The sequence below is a fragment of the Daucus carota genome, chromosome 2, assembly GCF_001625215.2.
Source record: "Daucus carota subsp. sativus chromosome 2, DH1 v3.0, whole genome shotgun sequence".
In the NCBI taxonomy this organism is placed as follows: Eukaryota; Viridiplantae; Streptophyta; class Magnoliopsida; order Apiales; family Apiaceae; genus Daucus; species Daucus carota.
The window spans coordinates 20,427,898-20,434,049 of NC_030382.2; the positions used below are offsets into that span (position 1 = coordinate 20,427,898).

A 6,152-nucleotide genomic window follows, 5' to 3' on the forward strand; every position below is an offset into this window, starting at 1 on the left:
CTCGAACACTATATTATTATTATTATAGTTTGAACAGCTTGAGTGAGTTTTGTGAAGGAAACGAATTCCAGATGAGGTAAAAATGATTGAAGAAAAAAAGTAATGAAGTTAAGATGAAAAAGTAATTTGTATACTGTATTTTTGTAGGAAAATACTGGAGAACTGATCATTTGCATATCTCAAAACCCTATTCTCTCTTTTCTCTCTATTCTTGAAGTAGCCGTTTCTGTAATCTGAGGGGCTTCCATCAGTTTTTACCGGTGGAAAGCTCCAATCTTTTCTTCTTTTAGCGGTCTTTGTTCATCTTTTGCTTTTGTTCAATAAGTTCCCAATTCATTTGGGGTTTGATTAGTCTCTCCTTGTGTGAGAGTTTGATTTTGATTTTCTTTACTGTTCATCATGTCTGAGATTCTAAATCTGGAGGATTTTGATGGTGTTGATTTTCATGGTGTTGATTCGATGATGAAGGTTATTATGGTGATACATCTATGGTCGATTGCTCAAAACAACAGTTGGAGGATTACAATATGTATATATCTCTTCAAAAAATCGTTTAGTTGCCTATCCAAGATGGAAGGATTCAACAACGATATTATTACGTGTTTGTTCAATTTCGATCATGTATGTAGATACCGTATGGCGTTTTATTATTGAATTTTATTATCCTTGTTAAAAAAAAAAGATATATTACAGAGTATTCCCTTCACGACAATATTATCTTCATAATAATTGATTAATTTTAACATTTTTAATTAAATTAAGTCAAAATATACTATAATAGTTTTTCGGTCTCGCCTCACGGCGAGACCACGATTTCCTTTATTATTTTTTTAAGAAAAATAACATCCTTAATAAATTACATCCTATTAAAAGAATTTAAATACATTTTAGTGATATTAATATAGTTAAATTAAATAATTATATTGAGTGCATAATAGATGGAGTTCATAAGAAAAGCACCGGAACTAATTCTAATGAAAAGCACACGAACAATTTGAACAAATCCTAAACTTCAATAGTGAAGTCATTTATTTCAGATTACAGAAATAAAGATTAATCTTCACCCAAGCCATCCTACTTGTGCAAAGTTCCAGGAGACCATTCCAGTAAGTATTCTTCAACCTTCCTGCCAAGTGAAAAGATTTTACAAAATAGTTAGTGATAATATCCGATTGCACTTAAAGTTTCTGTGTCATTCTTGAGTAAAGACATGTGGCTTATTTGATTTTTTGAACACTATATTTAACAAAATGAATGTTTTCACGTGCAACCTTAATCTTTTTGTAGACTGATTTATCAGAAGTTGGAGTGTCTCCTGATTTGGATAAGTCGATCATGCTCTACAAAGAAAAGATTCAAAGAAATGATTGCAGAATGTAATGGAAGAGTCAGAGAACGTTTAAGCATTATTTGGAAGTTAGAGCATGCTGGATGCAAATCGATACAGTACCAACCTCAGCAAAGCTTGAATTACTCAAATCCGATCTTATTGCATCCTATGATAAAGAAGCTCCAGATGAATTAGAAGTATCAAAAGCATCATTAAGATAGAATATCTTACTCTTGGCCACGACATTATCATTTCTTATCTCAATATCAAAAGCGTACTCTGGTGCCGATCATGTCTCTGATCTTTGCAGGGTATCCAGAACTTGAACTATTCTGCAGAATCAACAAAGCTATCTTAGTTTTGAAATGAAGCTGATATCAGTTCATCTCCAGGTTTGCAGTGTTACAAAAAGACCCGCAGATTATCAGAAATCAGCTTAGACAAACAATTGTAGAACAGAGAACCATTAATATCAGATGGAGAAATCATGCAGCCTATAAGTAACATGTGTGAAACAATACCAATTTCAAAATTTAAGAAGTTAAACCTTTTTCCTGCCACCAGGCTGTTAGAACCACAATTGCATTGTATTTACCCTCTTGTTTACAAACTTCTTCTACGCATCCTATGCAGCTTATGTACCCCCAATTTCCATTTTCTTCCACATTGGTAATTTTGACAGCACACATAAAGTGACTCAGCATGTATGAGAGACATTATGAATTAAAATGGTTGGAGTTTGATTATCTCTATATGAGCTGAATATAATTTATAGATTATGACCTTAGATTAGCAAGGTTTGTCTTCTCAATTAATCCGATACAAATGAAGACCTAGTAAAACTTAGTTGACAGAGATATTATTTTCATTTTTGTAGCTATAGGCAGTAAAGGAAAAACTGACCAAAATCCTTGTTTACAGTACAATATTTTCTTGGCTCTCTCTTGTTTAAAACCTCGTCCTGGGTGAAAATCACAGAAGCTGTATGAAGGAACACAATGAGTCATAAAATCATCATTTTTCTTTCCAACCATAGCCATTAGATATACCTAATCTATTCTAAATCGAAAAAGTTATCGCTAGCAGGATTAGGAATCTATTGATACCAGTTATCAATAATTAAACAAAACGAAAACATTAAAAAGTACCATTAAGAGATACAGAGGTAGTATTAAATTATTTAGTTTTAAAATAATTCTAATTGGTACCTCTTCGAGAGGGTGAATACGCAAAATTATTAATGGCCTAATTAGTAGACAACTGATCAGCAAAAAAATGACAAAACTTAGGTATATTCTGAAACATAATACCAGTTCTGTTGAAGGATTGGTCATAATTTTTGTGACGTGTATAACCCTTCCTCAAAAATGGTTTATACACCAAAAATGGTATTTTTGTGACGTGTATAACGCTTCCTCAAAAATGCTTCTCTGTTCAGCAACAGCTCTATGAATTTTCTTTACTTTTAGGATTTCCTAGAAAAAAGATTAATCAATTATATATATATATATATATATATATATATATCATTTATCGGGTGTGGAGAAGCAGCGTACCAAAATATTAGGTTTACATTCTCTTTCGCCCCATTGCCAAAATGAAGTCAGAAAAAGGAGTTAAAACTAAAATATCACAATTCTGCCAGATTGATTTTTAAGGCTTTGGGATGGAATCTATGAGAAGAACCAACTGCCATAAGTTAAAATATAAGGAACTTTAATAATACCATATGGACCCATGCAATACTTGTAACCGTCTACGGATGCTGCTTGTTAATGATTAAAGGCAGGTAGGACGCAACAGTTGTGCCAAGCTAAGCTTGTCTTGTAAATTAGAGTTTCCTGGATTTGCAAGGTTGGACAGTATAACCATTTGGGCAACTGCATCAGCACATCGGCACGAGTTGGAGTTTCATAACGTGAAATTGGCACTGTCCTGTTAGATGTTGCAACTAACAAAATTTAAGCTAAATGAGGTGATGTTGGGGGTGTAAAAACACGATGAAAATGGAATCGGAGAGGACTTGGAATTCAGACCAAGACACTGGTAAAAACTATCTTGGATAGGATTTGAAGTAGCAGCTGAAGCTGAGATCAGAATGAGAACACATGAAAGTGTGACAGATAGTACAGAAGCCAGTGCTCACTTGTGTCTCTGTCTTGTGCTTCAAAGGAATGAAAATGTGCTCTCTACTTATTAACACTGTGATGTCTTGTGAATGACATAATGTGATATAATGCAGACGTGATGTTTATTTTGATAATTTTAGTAGATGATCAAATTCTCATTTTTTTTTTAAAAAAGATTAAATTTAGTGTTAGTTTATATTCTAAATTTTATTATCAGAATATATATTTTTTAATTTTTTTTAAAATCTAGCGTTAGTTTATATTTTTAAGGCTAATGTCAGAATTTATATTCAAAATTTTGTTTTTATTAGAATTCGTACTATTTTTTGTTTAATATTTTTAATTTTTAAAGTTATATATTAAGAATTTCTTAAAAAAAATACAAATACAATAAAAAAATAAAATAAATTTTTGTAATTTATAGCTATTATAAATAAATACATAAATCTACTTATTATATATATAATAGCCCAACAGGTACTTGTCAAACCTCACTCCTGAGCAAAAAAATTACCTAGCTCCGAGCCTGGGCTTAGCTCCGAACCTAACTCCCATTCATATATTAAAAAAATATCTCATCAATACATATGAACCATCCAAACCATTTAGGCTAGACAAGCATTTAGCTCATTAGTGAAATGCATTAGCCACATACCTTAATGCTCTTTTATTTAAAGAGTGATTAACACTTTGCACCCCTTATGTTTAGGCGCTTTTTCGATTTGGTCTCAAACAATTTTTTTTGGCAGTATGCACCCTAAAGTTTGAAAAGCGCTTCGCTTTGCACCCCTTTGACCACTTTCCGTTTAATTGACCGTTAAAGTTAACAGATATGGGGTTTGCACTTTGCACCCCACAGTTTTAATTTTTTTCATGAGTATTTCAAAATATTTTTTTTCATGAATGTGAGTACTTGTTTGAATTTGTGTGTTTTAAGTACTTTTCTGAGTCACCACACTATTATTTTGTTCTTCCCTCCAGAACTAATGTTGTCATACTTGTAGGTCTGAGGAAGGGTGAGGTTGGATGAAGAACGGAGCCAGAGGAGCTTATCGAATTCAGATCGGAGCTTGTAGAAGAGGTGCAGCCAGCTACCCTTGTTGTGGGAGCCGAGGAAGGATGTTTCTTCATCGTTCATCTCAAGATCCTATCGTTCATCTCAAGATCCTGCGCGAAGGCTGGCTTTCTTGACAGGATCCATGACCAGATCAAATCCCACCATTTCCTGATGGAGCTCCCTGCATGCTCCAACCCCTTGGAGGATTTAGACTTCATGGTATTGAACGATCCCCCGGGGATCGACGAAGATAGGAATCCTGCAGCTTGTTGAGGGATATTGCAGAAAGCCTCCTGCGGATCCCTTTTGGTCTTTGATCAATACTATACTATCATTACTTGCATCAGGCCTTGCACTGATAGCAGCACTACTGATCTTTGTATTGCCATTAGTCGAGACCGGGAGCTAGTTTCGGGCCAGCCTTCTGCAACATGGAGCTCATAATTGTTGTATGGTTATTTGTTCCCTTGTTAATGTTTTAAAAATTTTGCAGAGCAAGTGCTAGAACAGAGCAAAATGAAGACAAGAATGAACCAAATTTGAGGCCTAAGAGAGGGAGAGAGGTGAGATGTAGAATGTTGTTAGCTGTGAAAGAAAGTGACAGAGAAGAGAGACAGGAAAGTAGAGTGTATCCGTCTATGCGGTTGGTCAAGTAAATTGAGTTGTGTTAAAGAATATAAGCACCATTACAGCTTGGCCTTGGCTGCTTAACTGTTTCATTTTAACAGGTTGGCCAATGGATGCCTAGCTCTACATTTGTATGCTGTGCTTGCTTCCTTTGAGACTGTCGGCTGGGGTAGTTTATTTTGGAAATTTCACATTCATGAAAAAAAAAAAACAAATAATCACGAAAAAAAATAAAACTATGGGGTGCAAAGTGCAAAAACCCCACATCTATTAACTTTAACGGTCAATTAAACGGAGATTGGTCAAAAGGGTGCAAAGCGAAGCGCTTTTCAAACTTTAGGGTGCATACTGGCAAAAAAAATTGTTCGAGACCAAATCGAAAAAGCGCCTAAACATAAGGGGTGCAAAGTGTCAATCACTCTTATTTAAATTATCTACGATATCTTATTTATTTGAGATCAAGTTATTGTTTCAATCAAGACTCATATATTATTTGCATAATAAATTAATATCTATTAATTAATTATTTGCATCAATGAATTTAAAATTGAAAAAAAAACTGAGTAATCAGGCTTGAACCATGAGTCAGATTTCTAAAAATAAATATAATGCATATTTGAATAAAAAAATGAATGATTTCAAATCTCCACTAATACTTTAAACGAGTACCAATACAATATTATGGAAACATTAAGTCATGTCATAAATATGAGGAATAAGCACAAAAACTAAGGTTTCAGTGAGCATCTTTGAAAAAAAAAATTGATGGACTTTCAACATGGACATGTCATATTAATTTTATTTAATATAACAGGTGATTTATAAAGAGATTATAATATTTTGGACAACAAGAAATAAGGTAACTGAAAGAATCTATACTATAATATAATAAGCCAACATAGGTATAATTTGTAATCCAAGGTTTTAGTTATATTTTTTGGTTTGGTACTCTCCTTTTGGGATTACAAGTCTACAAATGTGGAGTCTCTTAGTATTACATTGTTAAACA

General features: G+C 33.4%; 1 long non-coding RNA gene across 1 annotated transcript; it reads right to left on the reverse strand.

Moving 5' to 3' along the window:
• Positions 1–902: 902 nt before the first annotated feature.
• Positions 903–3,166, reverse strand: LOC135150111 (uncharacterized). Its single transcript, XR_010288417.1, has 3 exons — positions 1,455–3,166; positions 1,272–1,340; positions 903–1,126 (listed from the first exon to the last, which is right to left on the reverse strand). It is a non-coding gene; the product is annotated as an uncharacterized LOC135150111 (long non-coding RNA).
• Between the last annotated feature and the right edge of the window lie 2,986 nt (positions 3,167–6,152).